Source organism: Bos mutus, chromosome 26, assembly GCF_027580195.1.
Source record: "Bos mutus isolate GX-2022 chromosome 26, NWIPB_WYAK_1.1, whole genome shotgun sequence".
NCBI classification, from domain to species: domain Eukaryota; kingdom Metazoa; phylum Chordata; class Mammalia; order Artiodactyla; family Bovidae; genus Bos; species Bos mutus.
The window spans coordinates 6620895-6647871 of record NC_091642.1 but is presented as its reverse complement, the minus strand read 5'-3'; the positions used below and the strand labels follow the sequence as shown (position 1 = coordinate 6647871).

The 26977-nt window shown below is 39.8% G+C and overlaps 1 protein-coding gene and 1 pseudogene across 2 annotated transcripts in view; one reads left to right on the top strand and one right to left on the bottom strand.

Annotated features, from left to right (window-relative positions):
• The window catches only part of FANK1 (fibronectin type III and ankyrin repeat domains 1), a 110530-nt gene that overhangs the window by 22456 nt on the left and 61097 nt on the right, over positions 1 to 26977 (top strand). The gene's annotated exons all lie outside the window — the stretch shown is intronic.
• On the bottom strand, positions 22513 to 24308 carry LOC102272203 (zinc finger CCCH domain-containing protein 14 pseudogene; annotated as a pseudogene).

Below are 26977 nucleotides of genomic sequence, written 5' to 3'. Positions count from 1 at the left end.
GCAATGGTTTTGCAGCTTGCTTGCCAGAACTCAAATCCATCAGTAGAGCAATACTTTATGTTAGGTGAGGCTCCTTGGTTAGGGTCTCTTTTTTGAAACAGAGGCTTAGTATGGGTTTGTATATGTTTATAAAACAAATTTTTAGGAATAAAACAAATAAGTAGGAATACTTACACCTACTATTCTTTTGTGGAGACACATGCTGACTTTGCTGGCCACCTAATTATTTCCTTCATTAATCTGAAAACATTTGTGTCTACTCTTACTTCCTCTCCCTTGAACTTGGCTGCTCTTGCCTTTTGCACTTACATAGAAATTTTAATGAGACCTGGGATATCCATTGGGATTAAATCAATAGGTCATTCTGGTGAGAACTTTATAGTACTGAATCTTCCAATCCATGAATTTATCGCACCATTTATTATGTCTTTTCATTCTAAAAATGTGATTCTTTTCTTTGAAGGGCAATACATCTTGTAGATTAATTGCTAAGTTCATTGCATTTTTGGTGCTTTGTAAATAATTAAAATTTAATTCCGAATTGTTAGGTGTCTGACTAACTAACTTGCTATATTTACCTATAGATTTTTTTTGGAGTATCAGTGTACATAATCACCTTATGTATAAATGGATTTTTTTCCCTTCATTGGCAGTTCTTTTGCTTTTTATTTTCATTATCGCATTGGCTAGGACGCACAGTAAAATGCTGACCAGCAGTGCTGACAGTGGTCATCTTTGTCTTCCCAATTTCAGAGAATACTTTGTGTTTCATATCAAGAATGGTATCTATTGTTGTAATAGACCTCCTTTATCAGAATAAGGAAGTTCCTTTCTATTCCTAACTTGCTTACTATTTTTTAAAATCATGGAATGGGTTTTGAATTTTAACAGGTACTTTTTATGCATCTGAGATGATCGTATTCCTTTTTCTTTAATCGCCGGATGTGTTGATTATCTTAATTGTTTTTCCATGTTAAAATCAATCAAGCATTCTAGTATAAAAAATTTGGATTACACTTCTTACATTATCCTTTTTATATATTGTTGGCTTTAGTTTACAAAGACATCTTTAAACTTTGTTTTCAAATTTACATACGCTACGTGTTATCTTTTCTGATGTGTAGTTCTATGAAGTTGCTCTGTGTGAATGTAAGTTTTCATTTCATGTGGGTAAGCGCCTAGGAGGAGGGTTTCTGATCAGTACATGTTTGTGCTGATTGTCAGTACATGTTTGACTCTGTGAGGTACTGCTGAATCGTTTTGGAAGTGGCCGTACCATTTCAGTGTCTTTAACGATACGGGCGTATTCATGCAATTTATTCTTGAGTCTGGTAGCACTTCATCTGACCTCTCTGCAGTTTTCAGCTGGGCTCTTTAGCAGATAGGTTAGCAAAAGAAAAACAGTGTATTCACTTGCACACTGTGCATCTCACAGGAGAAACTTCAGTGAGAAGTAACTCTTCCGTGGTGGCTTTGAGTTCTGGCTTCTATAGCATCTTCAACAAAGAGCAGTACCTTTGTAGAGAAATAACAGGGGAAAAGGAATGCCGTTTTCGTCTTTTAAGGGTGGCAAACTATGGTAAGGTAAATACACGAAAGGAAAACTTTAACGGAGTCAGGCTTGTCCTTGTGTTGTCGGTGGGCTGATGAGTCTCTAGTAAGAAAAGCAACAACAAGAAAACCCCAAATAAGTTATTCTGTCTTTAGGCAGAAATGGAAGAGGATGGAGAGCTTTTCTTGTGTATGCTGCTGCTCAATTCCCTTCAGCTCAAAAACAGTTTTTATGTCAGAAACTGACATCAAAAATTTAATAATTTTTAAATCAGACATTCTGATTTCCTTTGGTATTTTGCCTATGTAATCTGATCTGTAAAATGTATATGCATAATGTTTTATGTGGTTTCTTGTTTTTGATTTTTTTTAGTATCCCTTATTAACTTTCTAATGTCTGTAGGGTCTGTAATGATGCTCTCTTTTTCATTCCTGATGTTGATTATTTGTCCCTTTTTTCTTGCAGTCTGACTACAAGTTTATCATTAAAAAGGAAAAATCCCCCACCCCCCCAAAAAAAGCAAGCTTTGGCTTTCATTGATTTTTCTGTTTTAAATTTTCTTGGTTTAGTCTCTTTAACCTTCCTACTGCTTGATTTAGATTTATTCTGCCTTTCTTCATCTATTTTCTTAATGTAGATGCTTAGATAATTGACCTGGTATTTTTCTTTTCTGATGTAATAATTTAGTGCTATAAACTTTCCTCCAAGGAGGAATTTCGACAAGTTGTTTATTCAGTTAAATATTTCTTAATTTTCCTTGAGACTTCCTCTTTGACCCATGGATCATCTAAAGTATACTATTCAATTTCCACATGTTTGGAGGTGTTCTAGAAATGAGAACATACTTTATTTGATTTCTATTCTCTAACTTTATCGGAATTTGATTTATGACCCAGGAATATAGCCTATTGTACCCTGCCATACTGACCATTCTTCAAGTTCTGAACTTCTTTTCTCAATCTGCCTATTATTTACCTTTCGGAATCCTCAGGTCACGGGTTATATTTTGTCCAGCGTTTTTCTTTGAATCAGTGGGAATGACAAGCTATCACACCCATCCTTCATAGAGGGTAGACCACAAATTGTCAGTACATTAAAATTTTTTTTGATTCACACTGAACAACATTGGCCTGTAAAGCTCTTTTCTTGCACTTGCCTTAGGTTTTGATTTAAAGGTTATTTTTTATTTTAATCTCATAAAATAAATTGCAGAGTGTTTCTTTTTCTATTCTTGGAAAGAGTTTGTGTTAGATTTTTTTTTTTTAACTTCTATGTTTTGAAGGAAATTTTGATGAAGCCACCTAAGCCTGGAAATTTCTTTAAAGGAAGATTTTTTGACTACTGAATCAATATATTCAATATAAGACTGCTCATTCTACTTTGAGTCCATTTTGATGTTGCTTTTTACTGGATATTTATTTTTCATATGTACTTGAAAATCTGGCTTAAAGTTATTCATAGGGAAGGAAGTTTAAGAGGGAGGGGTCGTATATACACCTATGGCTAATTCATGTTGATATATGACAGAAATCAAACCAATATTGTAAAGCGATTATCCTTCAATTAAAAATAAATAAAAAAAAGTTATTCATAATTGCAACTTATCTTTCAAAGTCTTCAGATCTATAGTTCAGGCCTTTTTAAAAGTTGTGTATTGTTTATTTTTCTACTGCTTTTTTTCTGAATAACTCTTACTAAAGATTTGTCCATTTTATTATGCTTTTTAAAGAGTCAAGTTTTAGTTTGGTTGATTCTACTGTGTGGGTGGGTGGGAAGTTGTTTTTGCATTTTATTAATTTCTATTATGTCTTCCCTGTTTGAGTTTCTTATTCTGTTTCTAATTTATTGACCAATGTGTAGTTTATAGATTTTTTTGCAAAGTTCATTTTCTAATGCTCATGTTTAAATGTATACATTTCTGTTTAAGAATGGATTCAACTGTATCCTATGGTGTTTGAAATTCATAAAAGATAATTTTTCTTGTAATTTTATCTCTGATCTATGGGTTATTTAGAAGCGTGTGTCTCAGTGTCTAACAGTTGGATTTTCTAGTTAGCCTTTTATTTCCCATTGTTAACTTAATTACGTTACTGTCAAGAGATTTTGATCTGTATTATTCCACTAATTTGAAAGTTATTTGCTTTACCACACAAGTATATGGTTAATGTTTTGAAATTGTTTCACATTTACTCGAAAGGAAGTATATTTCCGGAATTGTTAGATCTGTGTTCCGATATGTTCATTGAGTATATTTTTTGCATAATCTGTTAAAATCTTTGACATCCTAATTTTTATATTTTTTTCTGTTTGCTGAGAGATACATTAAATATCTCTCGTGATTATGGCTTTGGCTCTCTTTATATTCTGTCAGCTTTTGCTAATATGTGAGGCTATATTTGGATATATGTGATTTAAGTGTATATTTGTGTGTGTGTGTGTGGTGTTTTTTGCTGTTGTTTTTTTCTACCATGTCGCTTGTGAGATCTTAGTTCCCTGAATGAGCTCGATCAAACTTGCACCTTTGGCAGTGAAAGCACAGAGTAAAAGCGACTGCTAGAGAATTCCCAAAATATATACATCTTGGTAATGTGAACATTTATCATTTATATCATTTATATACATACGTGCTAAGCCTTATGACTGATATAGCTACAGTAACTTTGGTTAAACTGTGCCGTGTGCATGGGTATGGCATGTGTATTTATTTATTTTTCTTTACTTTCAACCATTTTGTATCTCTGTATTTTAGATATAGTTTTGTAAATAGCATGAAATTGGATTTAGCAGTTTAACAATTTTTAACTAGGTCATTTAGTCAATTTGCATATATTATGTGCCCTGATATGGGTTCTATACTTATGGTTGAGGATCTGATATATATATATGTGTGTGTGTATTTATATGTTTGTATTGATTTATTTTATACCATCTGTTGGTCCTACTTTTACGTTCTCTCACCCTCACTTGTTTGCCTTTTGCTGGATTACTGTGATACTTGTAGTCATTTGGGAGTCTTTGTATTTTTTTCAGTGGTTTTCATGTTCATCTAAACATGTATATGTAACTTGTAAGTGTCTAAATTTGATTCATCCTTCTGAATGATAGAAGAGCTTTAGAGTACTTTAATTGCCTTAACTCTTCTTGAGTTACACAATTATATTTACATTCATTTTCAGCTTAGTATTGAAATAATTGCAGAACTACTTGTGACTGTCAGAACTGGAGATCCTGCATACCCCTCGCTCAGCTTCTCTCAATGTTGGTTGGTTGTTCAGTTGCTGGGTTGTGTCCGACTCTCTGAGACCCCACGGACTCAGCGTGCTAGGCTTCCCTGTCCTTCACTCTCTCTCGGAGCTTGTTCAAGCTCACGTGCATTGAGCCAGTGATGCCCTCCAACCCTCTCATCCTCTGCCTTCCCCTTCTCTTCCTTGCTTTCAGTCTTTCCTAGCATCAGGGTCTTTCCCAATAAGTGGGCTTTTCACATCAGGTGGCCAAAGTATTGGAGCTTCAGTATCCGTCCTTCCAATGACTATTCTGGATTGATTTCCTTTAGGTTTGACTGGTTTGATCTCCTTGCTATACAGGGGACCCTTAAGAGCCTTCTGCAGCACCACAGTTCAAAAGCATCAGTTCTTCAGCACCCAGCCTTCTTTATAGTCTTACTCTCACACTCGTACATGACTGCTAGAAAAAACCGTAGTTTTGACTCTACGGACCTTTGTCGGCAAAGTAATATATCACAACCAGGAAACTGATGTTAACGCAGTCTTCTGATCTTGCGCAGATTTAAGCAGCTTCACAAGTACTCATCTGTGCACATTTAGTTCTATGTATGTTTATGACGTCAGTGAGCACTACTGTTGTTCACACACAGAAGAGTCCAGCACAAGGGTCCCTTGGGCTGTTTTTTTTAGCCACAGACATTGCTCTCTCCCTCTCGCCCCTGGAAACCTCTAGTCTCTTCGTCTCTGTAATTTTGTCAAGAAAACAATTTTATAGGTGTATAAGGCATCTATGGATAAGTACACACAGGTATGAGAAATATACAGGTAAGTTTATACATGTACAACTCAATGGATTTTTGCATAGTTAGTGTATAAGACTTGGAATATTGCCAGCACTCCCAGAAGCTTCTCTCTTGGATTTCCTTCCAGTGGCTACTCTTACCTTCTCCCCAAAGAGATCTCCATCTCTGACTTTTTACACTATAGTTTTGTCCACTCTTCATTTTGTAAACAGAAACTTATTTTTCCTGTGTCTGCCTTCTTTTCCTCAATGTGGGTCTTCTGAGGTACATTGTGGTGATGCCCTTGAGTACTGAGTTCACGTTCATTGTTGTATGTGTTTCATAGTCATGTACGGATGAGAGAGTTGGACTATAAAGAAGGCTGAGCACCAAAGAATTGATGCTTTTAAACAGTGGTGCTGGAGAAGACTCATGAGAGTCAGTTACACAGCAGGGATATCAAACCAGTCAAATCTAATGGAAATTAACCCTGAATAATCATTCATTGGAAGGATCGAAGCTGAAGCCTCAATTCTTTGGCCACCTGATGGGAAGAGCCGTCTCACTGGAAAAGACCCTGATGCTAGGAAAGATTGAGGACAGGAGGAGAAGGGGGTGACAGAGGATGAGATGGTTGGATGGCATCACTGACTCAATGGGCATGAGTTTGAGCAAACTCTGGGAGACAGTGAAGGACAGGGAAGCCGGGCGTGCTATGGTTCATGGGGTCACAAAGAGTTGGACGCAACTTAGCAACTGAACAACAACATCCCCCAAGGTCTTCATCTCTCCTGGCGGTTGTTTTCAGTTGGGTCTGTTATAAGGAAGTTGCGTCTTCTGGTGCACATGTGTATGTGTCTACTGGATATTTATCAAGAGTGGTAGTGGTGTTTTATAGAGTATATGTGTGTTCAGCTTTAGGAGATAACTGCTAAAAATTCTCCACACTGGCCATGGCAATTTATACTTTCACTGCCTGTGTTTGAATGTCCCAGGTTTTTTTTTCCCCCCATTCTTCTCAATACTTACTATTGTGTCAGCTTTAAAATATTTTTAGATTTTGATTTAGTCATTCTGAGGGGTGTGTAGTATCTCACTGTGTTTGTAATTTGATTTTCCTTGATGCCTAAATAGATTGAGCATCTTTCCATGTGTGTTAGTTTTGGCCGCTTGAATATTCTCTTTGGGGGAGAGGCTGCTTGAGTCTCTTGCCTAACTTCCTATTGAGTTGCTTGTCACTTTTATTATTGATTTGTAGGAATTCTTAACTGTATTCTAGATCAAAGTACCCTGGTTATATTTTCTCCCACTTAGTAGCTTGCTTTTCCATTCTCTTCATGATTTCTTTTGATGAGTAGAAATAATTTTAATGTAATCAATCAATATTTTCCTTTATGGATAATGCTTTTGATGTTTTTCATAGGATTTTTTTTTGTCTAATCATAGTTCTTGACAGTATTCTGTTATCTTGTAGAAGCCTTTTCACATTTTTATTTGTCATCTGTCTGGAATTGATTTTTATTTATGGTGTATATTTTTTAAAAATATGGCTGTGCTGTTGATAAAGCATCATTTATTAAAATGACCATTTTTTCTTCACCATTCTTCAGTGTACATTTTATTATGAATTAAGCAGTATCTATCTATATATATATATGGACTCTTGTCAGGTCTCTAACCTCATTCATTGATTAATTTTGTTTTGTTCTGGGAGTAAGAAGCCTAATAAAACTGTCTCTGCTCTTAAAGTGCTTACAACTGAATGTAGGAATTAGTTAAGTAAACTGCAAATTTCAATGTGATGGGTTGTAGAAAGAAAAAGTATTAAAATTGTGCTGTCATCTAAGCTTAGGATTAAACTGTTAAGATTCACTTCAGTACAGAAACTATAGTGCAGTAGTAAGAAGATTCTCACAGCTGAAAGAAATTTTGCATTTCATTTTCTAGATTTTCTTTATAGTTCACCATGTACAAATATATCCCTAAACATACATTGTTTAGTTTTTTTGCCTGTTTGGCTTTAATATCAAATGGCATCAAACCACGTGTATTCTGCACTGTTGTGGTTTAGGTTCAGTAAGCTTTTTAAGACTAATTACATTTTAATGATGGAAATTTTTAGGCAGTGGGGAAACCTTTGTGCCAACTGCTCCCATTAAATCAGTAGTTCCTAAAATATGGTGCGCAATGTGACTTTAGGCATTAACATTTTAGCACGTGGTTCATTTTATATTTATTTTTATAGCTGCTTTCTGAAGTTGATTTAAAAAGATGCCAGGTTTTTCATTTGCTTACGGCATAAAATTTCAAGTTAACTTGAGAACACTGAAGTCGACAGTTTTGCAGATGGTAGACGCTTTGTGCATCTATGGACAGGGAAGAAATTTGAGGAAGCGTGAGGAAGACATACTTGGGTAACACTGCCTCATTTAGCCAGGTAGTGCCTTTTTCATGGACTTCCTGGTGGCTCAGACGGTAAAGCGCCTGTCTACAATGTGGGAGACCCAGGTTCGATCCCTGGGTCGGGAAGATCCCCTGGAGAAGGAAATGGCAATCCGAAGGAAATGGCAATCCACTCTAGTACTATTGCCTGGAAAATCCCATGTACAGAGGAGCCTGGTAGGCTACAGTCCATGGGGTCACAAAGAGTCGGACACGACTGAGTAACTTCACTTTCACTTTCAGTGCCTTTTTCTGGCCCAGGGAATGGGCAGGGAGGCGGGGGGATCTGTCATTGCTTCCTTTTGACTGAAGCCACTATCTGGCAAGGTGAAGGTGCTCCTTAGGAAAGTTACCATAGGCTGAGACGGCAGCAGTGCACGAGGCAGGATTGTGAGAAAGGTGGAAGGGAGCTTAGGTCTGCCATTCTGCCCTGGCTGCCTGTAAGGATGGACATGATTGAATGTCAACAAATCTGCAGTTTCTTTGGTTATAGGATTAAATACCCTCTTGTTGTCTGGTCTTCTTCCCTGGCAGCTGGGAAGGTAAAGGGTGGTATAAGTGTACTTGCATTTTGAATTGAGGAATGGATGTGCAAAAACTGTGCTCTGTCTTGAGCGGGTGGAGCCTCAGTTTCAGAAAGAGGGATGCTTGGAGGGTGGATGTCAGAGGATGGCAGAAGCTAAAGGCAAGACACAGAGCCGGAGCAGGAGGGTGGGGATAGAAGGGGAAAGGGTGCGTGGGGAAAACCTCCATCCAAAGTGAATGCATGAGGCCACAGTGCCTTTCAGTGCTAACCTAGAGCGGATTTTATAATGCGCTCAAGGTGCTCAGCCATCTGCCTGCAGAAAGGAAGTGAGAATCAACAAGACCTGGGACTGTGGATGTGGGGGAGAAGTTCAGTTAGTTTGGGAGAGATCGTAAGAGTTCAGGTGTTGGACAGTGGAAGCATGATGACCTATTCATGACAGCAAAGAGCCAGCTGGAGGTGGACAGAAAGGGAGGCTCAGTTACCCTAGGAAATCTGAGGTTACTGGGGCCAGTGCATGAGGCTAAAATGGTCACCACAAAGCTAAGCAAAGGTGCCAGGGGTGGGATCTTAGCCGGCTGGAGACAGTAAGTTAGAGCTATGGGAGTGGCATGAGAAGGAGACAGACAGACAGACAGACTGACTCGGCGCAGAGCCCCAGGAAAAAAGCAGAAGGCCACAGCCAGTGGTGGTGTCCAGCCGAGTGCCTCCTTGTGTACATTGTTGGTGTTCAGTCCCTGTGTCGTGTCCGGTTCTCTGCAACCCTATGGACTGTAGCCTGCCAGGCTATTTGAAATGTTTGTTAAATACCTGTGTAGGTATTGGATGTCAGAAATTTAAGAGATGTAGTAAGACTTCAACTTTTGGAGGTAGAGTTTGTGGCAAGCTTAACCTAGGAATGGGGTCTTATACGTGGTGGTGAAATTAAAAAAAAAAAGAAAAAGAAAAAATGACCTGCGAGTTCTTGTAGCAGTCAGCTTGCCTGAAATAGAGCCTAGAGCTTGGCTTCTCAGCCTCTCACTCAGAACCCGGTATGGCTCTCATTTAACACGTGCTTTTAAATAAACGTGACTCTCTTTGGTCCTTTTCCACAGTAAGTTAGAACTCAGGCCCGAGGTGACATCTGGCAACCTGGTCTGGAGGGAGGAGACAGGAAGCAGAATCAGATTGTGCTTGATGACTGGACACTCCTAACGGTGCTGGGCTCTCCTAGAGCTGGGGCGGGTTACATGCTAAACAGGTGAACAGTGGGCCAGGTCAGGCGAGCAGGTCAGCCAGGCAGGCCGGCAGCATCTGACAGCGCTCGGTAAGGCCTCGGAGGAACCTGGTCCCGCGGGAATCTAGCTTCGGCAGTAGGTGGCAATGTCGGCAAGCCGATGAAAGCTACATTAACACATGAGAAAATATCATCATTTTAATAAAAGTAGAAAAGTCATTTGAAAGTCAGGTCTCAAGTATGGCTGAAAATGCTTAGCAAATAAGGAATTGGGGGTAGGAATGTTCTTAGCCTGATAAATGGTTTGCACAGATTTTTTTTTTCTTTTATATTGTGTTGCCTTTAAAATCAGGATCAAACAAATATAATGTTTCAGCATTGCTGGACAAGGAGAACAAAGGCTAAAGACTGGAAAGGATGAAACCACCAAATAGTTCTTTTATTTTTTGCCGAGGTTATGAGTATCTACCAAAATGGTAGAGTTTATATCATATACAATAAAAATGAAAGACAAATGATTATCCCAGAGTCTTACAAGGTGACCAGCAGATCAACAAACATCAGTTGGTACATTTCTATAATACTGGTTAAAAATTGTTAGCACATTTTAAAATATCATTATGCCAAATTAAAGGAACGTAGGAATATCCATTTTGCTAGATGTGAGTCTTGTAATGAAGAAATTTATGCACCTTCACTGAAAAATAGTACAAAAGACACAATGATAAATTTCACAGGTAGGTGGACTGAGAATTGTAAAGTTATTTCTAATCAAAATTGTGCTGGGACAGCTATCAATATGAGGGAAACCTATGAAATTGGATCGCTATCTCCCTTTATATATAAAATCAGTACCAGATGAGTCAAGAATTAAATATGAAAGATAAAATTTAAAATGTTTGGGAGGATATATAGGAAAATGCATTTCTAATTTTGGGATGGGCAATAACCTTTTTCATAGAAAGATCATAGAGCAAAGAAACAAATCAGTCCTGCAGAAATTGTGTTTGCTGCCAATCTGACAAAGTAGAGGGCACGTGGCAGTTCTCTGTACCGCTCAATTTTGCAGTGAACCTAAAACAGCTCTTTAAAAAAGCATATTAAAATAATGTCCAGGAAATTCCGTTTCAAAGGGATCTGAAAATTTGACAGCATGCTGTATTCCTGAGGGTATGGAAGTAGGTGTAGAATTGTGCTGGGTGTGTGTGTGTGTGTTTGTGTGTGTGTGTGTGTGTGTGTGTGCGTGCATGCTTCCCAGGCGGCGCTAGTTGTAAAGAGCTCACCTGCCAGTGCAGGAGATGCTAGTTCGATGCCTGCGGTTGGGAAGATTCCCTGGAGGAAGGCATGGCAACCCACTCCAATATTCTTGCCTAGGAAATCCCAAGCGCAGAGGAGCATGGTGGGCTACAGTTCACGGGGTCACAAAGAGTTGACACAACTGAAGTGACTTAGCATGCATGCACAGAGACGGAAGTTATATTAATCCAATTTAAACGTGTGTGTTCTCTGATTTTATCCTCTAGACACTTTCCTACATGAATGGAAAGGTAAGTATACACATTGTTTATGGTAGAAAAAGGTTGGAAACATTCTCAAAGCCCTGTAAAAGGAAATAGGCTAAATATAGTGCTTTCATATAATGGCATACTTCCTAGATATCAAAAGAAAAAGGATAATTCAGTCTTTTTTTTAAAAAATATTTTAGAAGAGTTTCAGCTTTGCATCTTTTTACTGGTAATTCCATGTACATTTTTAGGATTTTACTGACAAATTTGCTGAAACTTCTATCAGGTTTTGCTTTTTTTTTTTTTCCCTGTGTGACCATTTCACATTTTGTCAGACCAGGGTTATCACACATATTCAGTAAGTTGAGAATACTTGTTATCAAACATTTTTTAAATTGTAAAGATTGAGGGCAGAAGGAGAAGCGGGCAGCAGAGGATGAGATGGTCAGATAGCACCACTGACTCAATGGACATCAGTTTGAGTAAACTCTGGGAGACAGAGAAGGACAGGGAAGCCTGGTGTGCTGCAGTTCATGGGGTCACAAAGAGGTCAGACATGACCTATCTTCATAATAGTGGCAATTATGAGTTATATTTTATCTTTAATTTGCTTTTTAAAGGAAAATTCAGCAAAAAATTTCACTATTTTCCCCATTGTTTTATCTGATTCACTTATCTCTTAACTGGATTATCAAAACAAACACAACAGAAGATTCCAGGGGCCTGTTCATTGTGCTTGAACTTTTATCCCTTCCCTTTAATTACTGCTTTTATTGAGAACTGAAAAATTTTCTCTGACAACTTACTTCTGGGTGTCAGGATGATTTTTACCTTATTGTTCATTTTTAATCACCTTCATTTCACATTTCAACAATTTCCTGCATTTTCTTCTGTGCTTAACAAATAAATTGAAACCCTTCATATGTCCAAATATGAAATTTAAGATATTTTTACTGCCCTCATCTAAAATAGTGTCTCAAAATTGCAGTTAAAATGGCAGTCAACCTTTGTTAGTTTTTAAAATATTAAAAAAAAATTTATATATAAGATACACACCTTTTACAAGTGTACAATCTAGTGGATTTTTTAGTATGTTCACAAAAATATGTAGCTATTACTACGGTCTAAATTCATTTCATGACCCCCAGAGGAGATCCCATACCCATTAGCACTCATTCCCCTTTCCCTGTCCTCCCTGCTCCCTGCACCCATTCATTCACTTCTGTCTATGGACTTACCTGTGTGAACTCTTCATATAAACAGGATTCCATGGTATGTGGCCCTTTGTACCACTATCATTAACTATTTTTTCCCTTTTTTATCACTGACTTTTTGAATAAACATTTTTGTGCCTAGTTTATATTCAGATTTTCCTTTTCACTCATAGAAAAGGTTTTAGAGTTGTTAAAATGTCATTGTACTTTACAGTGTTGTTATGCTTCAAGATTTCATTAATTTAGAACGGGCGAGCGATCTAACTACCCTTCTCAGTTCAGTTCAGTCGCTCAGTCGTGTCTGACTCTTTGAGACCCCATGGACTGCAGCACTCCAGGCCTCCCTGTCCATCACCAACTCCTGGAGTTTACTCAGACTCACGTCCATTGAGTCGGTGATGCCAACCAACCATCTTATTTTCCGTCGTCCCCTTCTCCTTCCACCTTCAATCTTTCCCAGCATCAGGGTCTTTTCCAATGAGTCAGTTCTTCGCATCAGGTGGCCAAAGTGTGGAGTTTCAGCTCCAGTATCAGTCCTTCCATTGAACACCCAGGACTGATCTCCTTTAGGATGGACTGGTTGGATCTCCTTGCAGTCCAAGGGTCTCTCAAGAGTCTTCTCCAACACCACAGTTCAAAAGCATCAGTTCTTCTGCGCTCAGCTTTCTTTATAGTCCAACTCTCACATTCATACATGACTACTGGGAAAACCACAGCCTTGACTAGATGGACCTTTATTGACAAAGTAGTGTATCTGCTTTCTAATATGCTGTCTAGGTTGCTCATAGCTTTCCTTCCAAGGAGTACGTGTCTTTTAATTTCATGGCTGCAGTCACCATCTGCAGTGATTTTGGAGCCCCCCAAAATATTTGGTCACTGTTTCCATTGTTTCCCCATCTATTTGCCATGAAGTGATGGGACTGGAAGCCATGATCTCAGTTTTCTGAATGTTGAGCTTTAAGCCAACTTTTTCAAACACCCTTTAGACTCTTTAAAAGAAAAATCCAGTTTGGCATGAATGTTTTAAAATACTCCATCTAATATAAGAGAAAAACCCTGGAAAAGAGCATAGCTGTTATAAGACCCTGAAGTAGTCATCGCTTCTGATAGTGGGAGGCAGATTTCCTGATGTGATTTGGGGATGAGCAGCATCTGAAATATATTTTAAATACCTAGATTTTCAGAGTGCTTGACTCTAGAGTCACAGGTGTGGAACGTGGGTTCCAGTAGTCCAGGACAGCATTCATCCTGTCGAAAAGCCAAAGCTGCATTTCAATGACTCTTGTATGTGCCTTAATTTCAGATGAGTTTGACCAAACACTTAAGAATGGGTTTTCTGCACAGCAAATTGGTTTCCTGTCTTCAAGCTGTACACATAGTGACATAGCCAAAGCAGTTCACTATTGTAGAATCTGAAACAATCGAGTATTATTTGATGTCTGGTTTGTTTATTTGATTTCTCACTTCATTTAGTTCAAGTTTTCCCCTATTCTGATGAATTCTTTATGAGCTGTTTTGGATAAATAAGTCACATCAGTCCTTTCATTTTAACAGTTTGCCAAATACGCATGTAAAACTTGATCAAACCCAGCAGTTAGTCTGATTCTCTGAAATTTCTGTTGTTTGAAAGCATCAGTTTTCACTGTGCTATCTGACGGGTAAACCTTCTTGATTTAACTATTTAATACCCTCAACTGCTCTTTGTAGTAATTCACAATAATGCTGAATGTTCCTTCTTGTCTGTTCTTCAACGTGATGGTAAAGCACACTTTAATTTGATTTATTTGTAATCCAAGTAAACACAGTTTCCTCATGATCTGTGACCTCTGGTTTTTGAGAGTTCTCATTACTTTTAATTCCATCTGAAAGCATATCTGTGTAAGTAGTGTGTAAAAATACTTAAAATAATACTTGTAAAAATACTTCAATCTGTTCATCTTTGCATTTGTTTTACAGTATCTGTTGAAGAAGTGTTTTGATAAATTCTTTATATGTTCCATTTGATTCTCTGTAAATTGGGATCGCGACTTTGGAGGGAAAAAACTTGCATTCACAGTGTGTGACAGTCCAGGATGAAAATTCAGAGTATTTGTGGAAGTCAACAAATTCATTACAATGAGGCTGTGCAGACAGCAGAAATAGTTTTCTGTTTGGAAATTCTGTTTCATGTTTAGGAATACTCAGCTTCTCATAATCTTATCACTTCCGTCATCATTTTTGTGACCAGTACTTTCTTGGCTATGATGATTCTTTTTTATTAAAAATTTATTTATTTATTGGAGGCTAATTACTTTACAATATTGTATTGGTTTTGCCATACATTGACATGAATCCACCACGGGTGTACATGTGTTCCCCATCCTGATCCCCTCTCCCACCTCCCTTCCCATCCCATCCTTCTGGATCATCCCAGTGCACCAGCCCCTAGCACCCTGTATCATGCATCGAACCTGGACTGGCGATCTGTTTCATATATGATAATATACATGTTTCAATGCCATTCTCCCAAACCATCCCACCCTTGCTCTCTCCCACAGAGTCCAAAAGACTGTTTTATACATCTGTGTCTCTTTTGCTGTCCCGCATACAGGGTTATCGTTACCATCTTTCTAAATTCCATATATATACGCGTTAGTATACTGTATTGGTGTTTTTCTTTCTGGCTTACTTCACTCTGTATAATAGGCTCCAGTTTCATCCACCTCATTAGAACTGATTCAAATGTGTTCTTTTTAATGGCTGAGTAATGTTCCATTGTGTATATGTACCACAGCTTTCTTATCCATTCGTCTGCTGATGGACATCTAGGTTGCTTCCATGTCCTGGCTATTATAAACAGTGCTGCAATGAACATTGGGGTACACTTGTCTCTTTCAATTCTGATTTCCTTGGTGTGTATGCCCAGCAGTGGGATTGCTGGGTCATATGGCAATTCTATTTCCAGTTTTTTAAGGAATCTCCATACTGTTCTCCATAGTGGCTGTACTAGTTTGCATTCCCACCAACAGTGTAAGAGGGGTCCCTTTTCTCTACACCCTTTCCAGCATTTATTGCTTGTAGACTTTTGGATAGCAGCCCTTCTGACTGGTGTGAAATGGTACCTCAATGTGGTTTTGATTTGCATTTCTCTAATAATGAGTAATGTTGAGCATCTTTTCATGTGTTTGTTAGCCATCTGTATGTCTTCTTTGGAGAAATGTCTGTTTAGTTCTTTGGCCCATTTTTTGATTGGGCCGTTTATTTTTCTGGAATTGAGCTGCAGGAGTTGCTTGTATATTTTTGAGATTAATTCTTTGTCAGTTGCTTCGTTTGCTGTTATGTTCTCCCATTCTGAAGGCTGTCTTTTCACCTTGCTTATAGTTTCCTTTGTTGTGCAAAAGCTTTTAATTTTAATTAGATCCCATTTGTTTATTTTTGCTTTTATTTCCAATATTCTGGGAGGTGGGTCATAGAAGATCCTGCTGTGATTTCTGTCAGAGAGTGTTTTGCCTATGTCTTCCTCTAGGAGTTTTATAGTTTCTGGCCTTATGTTTAGATCTTTACTCCATTTTGAGTTTATTTTTGTGTATGTTGTTAGAAAGTGTTCTAGTTTCATCCTTTTACAAGTGGTTGACCAGTTTTCCCAGCACCACTTGTTAAAGAGATTGTCTTTTCTCCATTGTATATTCTTGCCTCCTTTGTCAAAGATAAGGTGACCATAGGTGCATGGATTTATCTCTGGGCTTTCTATTTTGTTCCCTTGATCTATATTTCTGTCTTTGTGCCAGTACCATACTGTCTTGATGACTGTGGCTTTGTAGTAGAGCCTGAAGTCAGGTAGGTTGATTCCTCCAGTTCCATTCTTCTTTCTCAAGATTGCTTTGGCTATTTGAGGTTTTTTGTATTTCCATACAAATGGTGAAATTATTTGATCTAGTTCTGTGAAAAATACTGTTGGTAGCTTGATAGGGATTGCATGGAATCTATAGATTTCTTTGGGTAGTATACTCATTTTCACTATATTGATTCTTCTGATCTATGAATATGGTATATTTCTCCATCTATTAGTGTCCTCTTTGATTTCTTTCACCATGTTTTATAGTTCTCTATATATAGGTCTTTTGTTTCTTTAGGTAGATATATTTCTAAGTATTTTATTCTTTTCATTGCAGTGGTGAATAGAATTGGTTCCTTAATTTCTCTTTCTGTTTTCTCATTGTTAGTGTATAAGAATGCAAGGGATTTCTGTGTGTTGATTTTATATTCTTCAACTTTACTATATTCATTAATTAGCTCTAGTAATTTTCTGGTGGAGTCTTTAGGGTTTTCTGTATAGAGGATCATGTCATCTGCAAACAGAGTTTTACTTCTTCTTTTCCAATTTGGATTCCTTTTATTTCTTTTTTTGCTCTGATTGCTGTGGCCAAAACTTCCAAAACTATATTGAATAGTAGTGTTGAGAATGGGCACCCTTGTCTTGTTCCTGACTTTAGGGGAAATGCTTTCAATTTTTCACCATTGAGGATAATGTTTGCTGTGGGTTTGTCATATATAGCTTTTATTATGTTGAGGTATGTTCCTTCTATTCTTGCTTTCTGGAGGGGTTTTTTTTTTTTATCATAAATGGATGTTGAATTTTGTCAAATGCTTTCTCTGCATCTATTGAGATAATCATATGGTTTTTATTTTTCACTTTGTTAATGTGGTGTATTGATTGATTTGTGGATATTGAAGAATCCTTGCATCCCTGGGATAAAGCCCACTTGGTCATGATATATGATCTTTTTAATATGTTGTTGGATTCTGTTTGCTAGAATTTTGTTAAGGATTTTTCATCTATGTTCATCAGTGATATTGGCCTGTAGTTTTCTTTTTTTGTGGCATCTTTGTCAGGTTTTGGTATTAGGGTGATGGTGGTCTCATAGAATGAGTTTGGAAGTTTACCTTCCTCTGCAATTTTCTGGAAGAGTTTGAGTAGGATAGGTGTTAGCTCTTTTATAAATTTTTGGTAGAATTCAGCTGTGAAGCTATCTGGTCCTGGGCTTTTGTTTGCTGGAAGATTTCTGATTACAGTTTCATTTCCATGCTTGTGATGGGTCTATTAAGATTTTCCATTTCTCCCTGGTTCAGTTTTGAAAAGTTGTACTTTTCTAAGAATTTGTCCATTTCTTCCAAGTTGTCCATTTTATTGGCATATAGTTGCTGATAATAGTCTCTTATGACCCTTTGTATTTCTGTGTCGTCTGTTATGATCTCTCCATTTTCATTTCTAATTTTGTTGATTTTTCTCCCTTTGTTTCTTGATGAGTCTGGCTAATGGTTTGTCAATTTTATTTAACTTCTCAAAGAACCAGCTTTTGGCTTTGTTGATTTTTGCTATGGTCTCTTTTGTTTCTTTTGCATTTATTTCTGCCCTAATTTTTAAGATTTCTTTCCTTCTACTAACCCTGGGGTTCTTCATCTCTTCCTTTTCTAGTTGCTTTAGGTGTAGAGTTAGGTTATTTATTTTACTTTTTTCTTGTTTCTTGAGGTATGCCTGTATTGCTATGAACCTTCCCCTTAGCAGTGCTTTTACAGTGTCCCATAGGTTTGGTGTTGTTGTGTTTTCATTTTTATTCATTTCTATGCATATTTTTATTTCTTTTTTGATTTCTTCTGTGATTTGTTGGTTATTCAGCAGCGTGTTGTTCAGCCTCCATATGTTGGAGTTTTTAATAGTTTTTCTCCTGTAATTGACATCTAATCTTACTGCACTGTGGTTCAGAAAAGATGCTTGGAATGATTTCAGTTTTTTTAAAATTTACCAAGGCTAGATTTATGGCCCAGCATATGATCTATCCTGGAGAAGTTTCCATGTGCGCTTGAGAAAAAATTGAAATTCATTGTTTTGGGGTGAAATGTCGAATCCCAGGGATGGGGGAGCCTTGGTGGGCTGCCTTCTATGGGGTTGCACAGAGTCAGACATGACTGAAGTGACTTAGCAGCAGCAGCAGCAGTCCTATAGATATCAATTAGGTCTAACTGGTCTATTGTATCATTTAAAGTTTGTGTTTCCTTGTTAATTTTCTGTTTAGTTGATCTATCCATAGGTGTGAGTGGGGTATTAAAGTCTCCCAATATTATTGTGTTATTATTAATTTCCCCTTTCATACTTGTTAGCATTTGTCTTACATATTGTGGTGCTCCTATGTTGGGTGCATATATATTTATAATTGTTATATCTTCTTCTTGGACTGATCCTTTGATCATTATGTAGTGTCCTTCTTTGTCTCTTTTCACAGCCTTTGTTTTAAAGTCTATTTTATCTGATATGAGTATTGCTACTCCTGCTTTCTTTTGGTCTCTATTTGCGTGGAATATCTTTTTCCAGCCCCTCACTTTCAGTCTGTATGTGTCCCTTGTTTTGAGATGGGTCTCTTGTAGACAACATATGTAGGGGTCTTGTTTTTATATCCATTCAGCCAGTCTTTGTCTTTTGGTTGGGGCATTAAACCCATTTACATTTAAGGTAATTATTGATAATAATTACTTTGCCGATGCAAAGTAATGCTGATGCCATTTACTTTATTGTTTTGGGTTTGAGTTTATACACCCTTTCTGTGTTTCCTATCTAGAGAAGATCCTTTAGCATTTGTTGGAGAGCTGATTTGGTGGTGCTGAATTCTCTCAGCTTTTGCTTGTCTGTAAAGCTTTTGATTTCTCCTTCATATTTGAATGAGATCCTTGCTGGGTACAGTAATCTGGGCTGTAGGTTATTTTCTTTCATCACTTTAAGTATGTCTTGCCATTCCCTTCTGGCCTGAAGAGTTTCTATTGAAAGATCAGCTGTTATCCTTATGGGAATCCCCTTGTGGGTTATTTGTTGTTTCTCCTTGCTGCTTTTAATATTTGTTCTTTGTGTTTGATCTTTGTTAATTTGATTAATATGTGTCTTGGGGTGTTTAGCCTTGGGATTATCCTTTTGGGACTCTCTGGGTTTCTTGGACTTGGGTGACTATTTCCTTCCCCATTTTAGGGAAGTTTTCAACTATTATCTCCTCAAGTATTTTCTCATGGCCTTTCTTTTTGTCTTCTTCTGGTACTCCTATGATTCGAATGTTGGGGCATTTAACATTGTTCCAGAGGTCTCTGAAGTTGTCCTCATTTATTTTAATTCTTTTTTCTTTTTTTCCTCTCTGTTTCATTTATTTCTAACATTCTATCTTCTACCTCACTAATCCTATCATCTGCCTCTGTTATTCTATTGTTGGTTCCCTCCAGAGTGTTTTTGATCTCATTTATTGTGTTATTCATTATATATTGACTCTTTTATTTCTTCTAGGTCCTTGTTAAACGTTTCTTACATCTTCTCAATCTTTGTCTCCCAGCTATTTATCTGTAACTCAATTTTGTTTTCAAGGTTTTGGATCACTTTCACTATCATTATTCGGAATTCTTTATCAGGTAGATTCCCTATCTCTTTCTCTTTTGTTTGGTTTGGTGGGCATTTATCCTGTTCCTTTACCTGCTGGGTATTTCTCTGCCTTTTCATCTTGTTTATATTGCTGTGTTTGGGGTGGCCTTTCTGTATTCTGGCCGTTTGTGGTTCCTCTTTATTGTAGTTTCCTCACTGTGGGTGGGGATGGACGGGTGGCTTGTCAAGGTTTCCTGGTTAGGGAAGCTTGTGTTGGTGTTCTGGTGGGTGGAGCTGGATTTCTTCTCTCTGGAGTGCAATGAAGTGTCCAATAATGAATTTTGAGATGTCAGTGGGTTTGTTGTGACTTTGGGCAGCCTGTATATTGAAGCTCAGGGCTATGTTCCTGTGTTGCTGGAGAATTTGCATGCTATGTCTTGTCTGGCCCTTGGGTGGAGCTTGGTTTCAGTGTAGGTATGGAGGCGTTTGATGAGCTCCTATTGATTAATGTTCCCTGGAGTCAGGAGTTCTCTGATGATCTCAGGATTTGGACTTAAGCCTCCTGCCTCTGGTTTTCAGTTGTATTCTTACAGTATCCTCAAGACTTCTCCATCTATACAGCACTGATGATAAAACATCTAGGTTAATGATATAAAGTTTCTCCACAGTGAGGGACACCTGGAGAGTACACAGAGTTACACAGAGAAGAGAAGAGGGAGGAAGGAGACAGAGGTGGCCAGGAGGATAAAAGGGGGAATCAAAAAGGAGAGAGACAGATCCAGCCAGTAATCAGTTCCCTAAGTGTTTTCAACAGCCCAGAACACATAAAGAGATTCACAGAGTTGGATAGAGAAGAAAAGGGGGAGGAGGGAGATAGAGGCAACCTGGTGGAGAAAAAGGGAAGTCCAAAGAGGGGGAGAGCAATCCAGCTAATAATCTTGCTCCCAAGTAAAAATGGGTACTGAAGATTGGGTTCTAAAGGTACAAAATTGATAACAAATACCAAAAAGCAAAGATTAAAAATCTAGAGGTTAGATTCTCAAAAACACAATATTAAAAGAACAAAGTCACAAAAATTATAAAATATATATATATGAAGTTTGCTTTAAAAATAGGGTCTTTTTTTTTTTTTTTTGCAAAGGAATAGTAGGTTAAGTTTGCTTTAAAAATAGGGTTTTTTTTTTTTTTGCAAAGGAATAGGTTATAAAAATGAAAATTAAAGGAGTAATAGAGGACTTAAAATTTAAAAAAAATTAAAAATTAAAAAATGATAATAGTAAAAATATATCTAGGACTTTCTCTGGTGTTGTTGTGGATATTGTGGGGTCAGTTCATTTTCAGATAGTTCCTTGATCTGACTTACACGTCTCAAGATCTATAGGCCCTTTCCTATGTAGTCAGTGCTAACTGCAGGGTTTTAATCTATTGCAACTGTCACTTCCAAAGCAGTTCCCTCTGTTTATTTTAGCTTCTGTTTGCTGGCCTCTTAAGTGTCTAATTTCCGCCCTGACACAAGGGGGCGGTGGTGGTCACTTGTTTTAGGCTCACTTGTTCAGTCGTGCTGTGGGGAGGGAGGAACACTGCAAACAAATATCACTGGTGTCTGTGGTGAGTGCTCCTGGTGTCTCGGCCACACTGGGTTTGCCCTGCTCATGGCGAGTGTGCTTTCCCAATCTACACTGCTCAGGCTCTAGGTTGCTCTGCCAGGCACTGTCTGAGGCCGGTTCTGGGTTGAGTGCACTTCCCAGGTCAAAGCCGCTCAGGTTCAGGTTCTCGGGTACTCCACAAAGGCGCAGACTTGATTGGGCCTGCATTTTGTGCCTTTCCCCTGTCTGAGAAACTCAGATGACCAGGTGCTTGGCGAGCTGTGACTTATCACCTTCCCTGTCCCAGCCCCTCGGTTTTCTGGGTGTACAATGGGCGCACCTTCTCAGGTGTACCGTGTGTCTCCTCTGGGGACCTGTCCTCTTGGGAGCTGATCTCTGGCTGTGACCCTCCCAGTGGATGTTGACTGTCCAGAATCCCAAGGAGTCTTGGTTAGCAATGAAGCCTGCTTGCAGTTTGGTGCCTCTCTGGGGCCGCGATTGCCCCCTTCCGGCTCTGGCTGCCCTCGCCTGCCTGTCTCTGGTGGGGAATGGGCTGGTCCACAGCTGGCTAGCTCTGCTCAGTCCTTTGTTCTGTGAGCAGGCCTGGCAGTGTTTTAGGTTAGGGCTTTTCGCCGGATAGCTATCCCACAGTCTGGTTTGCTATCTCAAGTTAGTTCCCTCAGATTGCCCTCGGGGCATTCAGGCCTGGTCCTTACTCTAAGCAATGCAGCCCATAGCTCCCTGCCCAGCCCCCACTTGCTAGTGGCGGATGCAAGCGTCTGTGCTGCTTCTTCGCTGGGAGTTGCCTTAGGCACGTAATCTGTGGGGCTTAATTATTTATTTATTTTTCCTCCCAATTTTTTGCCCTCTGAGGTTCCAAGGCTCGCCACAGATTGCCAGTAAGAGTGTTTCCTGGTGTTTGGAAGCTTCTCTCTCTCTCTTTTTTTTTTTTTAGGCAATAAACTTCACATTATGAAAGCAATATATTCCAAGTTCCAAAGATTTGACAAATTCTGTAGAATGTCTTTCATCAGCAGATGGAAACTCTCAAACGCCACAGTCTTCTGTCAGGTAGGACTGGGTGTCATTCACTTTACCTGGTCTGAGGTCGAATCCATTTCAAGGCATGTCGTGGTGGTACAGTAATGGTGGGATGGTAGAACGTACAGTCAGGTCGTGTGCACTGAGTGTTAAATCTACAGTGTTTCGGATGATAGAAGGGACACTCCATTTTCTTACACGCTGGGAAGTAGCGGCACAGCTGACTACTGGAAGGCGGTGCTGGTGCTGTGACTGGTTTTGGAGGCAGTCCTGGTGTTCTTCGGCTCATGTGAGTGAAGGGACAGTCTGGTTTAGTACATTTTGCATCGTATTTACAATTTGGATGAACAAACAGACGCTTCTCAGCAAATTTACAATTGGAAAAGGCTTTGCAAGGCGACATGGGGTGATGGTAAGCGCACTCGTCCCCGTTCTTGCAGGCAGGCCAGTACTTGCAGTGCTCCAGCAGCTTCTCCGGCTTCTGCGCCACGCTCAGCTCGCTCATCTCAGCTTGACTGATCTGCAGAGTTTCTGCCATTACGGGGTCAATTTGCAATCGGGATGACAACTGCCTCTGTTGAGTTCCTTGACTTTTGTCTATATTGTCTCCTTTTGCTTCCTCTTCTTTAATAGGAGAACTTATCCTAGGGACTCTGCCTTGTCCCTCGACCATTTCTGCTAGCAATTCTTCCTGAGAAGTTCGAGTTCTGGGAGCAACTGGAAGTGTCTGTTTCTGTGAGACTGTAGAATAGTTAGTTGTTTTTGTTACAGATTCTTGAGCTTCAGATATAGCCTTCAAAATTAGATTCTTGTTAGCTTGTTTAGAAGGTGGAAGTGACGGTCTCCGTTCAGGCTTCACTGGCACTGACACACTGCTGGAGATGCTTCCTGTACGGGACCCACAATCATCATCTTCCTCCTCCTCTTCTCCGTCATGACTGAATTTTTTTACTTTAACAACTGAACTTACCACAGGCAACTTTCTCTTCCGAAAGTTTTCTTCCTCAATACTCATCTTTTCTGCGTTGCTTCTGAAGAAGGGACTGTAAGTCTCTTCTAAGCTGTTAAGCACTTCTGGTTCACACAAGCGTCCTGTTTCATACACCCGGCTGCTCTGAATATCAAGTTGCTTGGCAGCATGAATACTGTTTTGCTGCTGTTGAAACTGCAACCTGTTTAGATGAGCACCACTGTCTGTGTTTCGAGTTGCAGGTGGCCGATAAATTTCAATAGAAGGGCGAGAAGAACCATATGTGTCACTGTGGTTTTTTTCTGAGATAAGGGATTCTCCTGCACAAAGTTGAGGTCTTCATCAATGAGATCATCTGGTTCTGGCTTAACATCAATCACATCTTCAGAGGGTGCTAACTCCCTCAAAGGTTTCACTGTGACATTAGTCGGGTTGCAGCTCCATCATCATAAGTCTGTCTGACATTAGTGGCTTTCTGTTCCTGTGAACTTGTAGAAACTCTAGACTCTCTTTTTTCAGGTCTAGTGCTAGAAACTGCAAGAGGTGGCACTGCAGCTTCGTGCCTTCTCTCATCTCCTCGACTGAAACTGCTCTTGTTTGAAGGTACGTTACCATCAAAGAGGTTGGTATCAGAAGACTTCAGACTAGAGGGGTCGGTTGTTACAGAACGAAGTTTATCTAATACACCGTGAAGCCATACGGTGAATCGAATTGTGTTGTTCCTTCGAAACAGGGACAGGTCCTCTGTCATTTGGTCCTGAATTTTCTTGTTGGCCACCATCACCATAATGTAATCAGGAAGTTCTTCATCGACGTAAGCTCCTAATTCTTGCAATTTCCCCTTAATGGCACTGGCTGATCTCCGTGCCGATCTCCATGGCTCCGCGGCGGGAAGCGGCGGGCACTGCGCGGCATCCCGCGGACCAGGGCACTTCTCTCTTTTTTAAGACTCCCTTCCCAGGATGGATCTCTGTCCTTCCCTCTTTTGTCTCTCTTTTTATCTTTTATATTTTTTCCCCTACCTCCTTTTGAAGACAATGGGCTGCCTTTTTGGGTGCCTGATGTCCTCTGCCAGCATTCAGAAGTTGTTTTGTGGAATTTGCTCAGCGTTCAAATGTTCTTTCCATGAATCTGTGGGGGAGAAAGTGGTCTCCCCATCCTATTCCTCTGCCATCTTAGGACCACCCTCTGATGATTCCTTTCTAAATAATTCTGCATACCGTTTCAGCCTTTAGGTTTTAAAATTTTACTATTATATAGGTGAATTTTTAACTTTTCAAAGGTTCTGCCAATCTTCATTCTCTACCCCCGCCAGTTTCCTCCTTTAAATTCTGCTAGAATCCTTACTTTCCATTGCATTTAAATTTGGGATGATCTGTAATTGTAGAAAACAGTGGAAAATTTATCTGAAATTAAGGCAGACAAGAGAGTAATTCAAGTGCACTTAAAATTTGCCACTGTGTTCAATTGAACCCCATAATTGTATAATCAAATTATTCTTATACTACAAATATTGAATTATTGATGGGGTATGTGTCAGAGTTTTTCACTGGAACATTTGTTTCTTCAGGCTACTCTGCTGTATTGGTGGTGATTTCGCATGCTGTTTTATCTGGAACTGTCAGACTTTGTGAGGGCAAGATACATCAGATAAGTTAAGGTGTGCATAAAGAATGCATAAATCATGCTGCCCCGTCTTTAGTTATACTCGCTTTTTGCCATAATGCTTTGTGTCCTACAAACCAAGACTTATGACAAATTTTATTTCCTGTGATTTGCTGCTAAAAAGAAAGTGTCGTGTGTTTATGATGGCATACACTTTTCATTGTGTGTGTTTCTGACAGGTGAAAAATTGTGTTTTAACTGTATATTAATGAGATCCAAATCCTCTGCTTGAGACTTTAAATATTTGTTTGAAAGAATTTTCTACAGACTAGCGCTAGTAGACTTGAGTCTCCTCTACTGTTCATAAGGCAGTAGGACCTTTCACCTCAAACTTGTGTGATGGTCTGTGAGCCCAGGGCATGGTGGGAGTATCCCTAGAAGTGATTGCCACAGGGGATGGGGGGATAGGACCTCAGTTATAACAGGAGTGACTGCAAACTGCACAGCTGTACTTTGTCAAATCGAACCAAATGCATTTCCAGCTCCGCTTCCCTTTAGTCCAGCAGAAAATTTTCCCACAGACCGGGGAGCGGGAGGTGGTTTCGGATGATTCAAGTGTGTTACATTTATTGTGTAGTTTTTTCCTATTATTATTATATTAGCTCTACTTTAGATCACCAGGCAGGAGGTACCAGAGGTTGGGGACCCCTGCTTTAGTGCTATCTCTAGAGTACCAGTTCATGCTATACACCAGACATGGGGAGGTGGCTGGAGGGGATGTTGGGGTGGGGAGGGGACACTCTGCTAACAACCTGGGAGTTCAAACATTGCACGATTTACAAGAAAATGTTTTACCACGTGTTACACTGCTAGGATCCCTCATTGAGTCTTGCAAGGGGCTTGTGCAAATGAGAGACCCTCCCACCCCCCTGCCCCACACACAAAAATTCAGACTTTATTAGCTTTATACTAAATCTCTCTCTGGGTCTGATTATTTCATGGCTTAGGGACCCCTTTGGCCCACCAGAATCCTTAGTAAATATGGGTTCAGCTGGGCAGCATTCCTCCCCTGGACCTACACCGTGTCCAGATGCCTTGTGTAGACACACACTGTGTCCAGATGCCTGCATGCTCCCCTCTGTGCTGGAAAGCGCTTTCTGTCGCGTGGCCTCTACTTCTGGCAGGATTTAGCCCCGGTCTGCTTAAATGTCTGTGGACAGAGTGTGGTAGCCCAGTCGTGGGACCTGGGGAGCAGAGCAGCTCCTCTATCTGTAACAGGAGGAGCCCCTCTAATGACTCCAGAATGAGGAGCCAGGAACCACGCTTGGAGAAACCCTCGGCCTCTGGCGGCCAGGGCCCCCTGTTCCGGGAGGGCTGCTGGGCTGGGCCCCTCCTGCCTTACATCTGCCTCTCTGACTGAGGCGGAGTCTCTGAGAGAGGCCACAGCCCTGGCCTGGCCTGCAGGCTGCCTGGTGATCTACCTCAGGGGTGTAGAGAGGAGCTGCCTCAGGGCGACCTCTGAGTGGGAAGAGGGGTGTCTCCAGACACTGCCCGCCCCCTCACCGACTGCCTTCTTCTCCGCTCCATCAGTTCTGGTTCTATGTATCCTATCTTGGAATCTTTAAAGGTGAATTTATCTGCAGGATGATTTCCATTGTAGGGGAAACAAATGACTGCGACAACCTGGGTTCTGGGCTCTGGAGAATGGGAAGCCTGTGAAAGTTCTCTGAGATCCGGGTCCCAGGGAGCCAGCAGGGCCCGCAGTGCTTCTTGGTTGCTAACTTGTCATTTTTCCATTTCCTGGGGAGCCACGGCCCCAGACCCAGCAGAGCTTGGCAGTGTCTGGAGTTGGACAGACTAGGGAAGGCTCTGAGTCCCAGCCTGAAATGTGGGTAAGGGATCAGCCTTGCTCCAGGTGCCTGAGCTAAGACAGTGGCTTCAA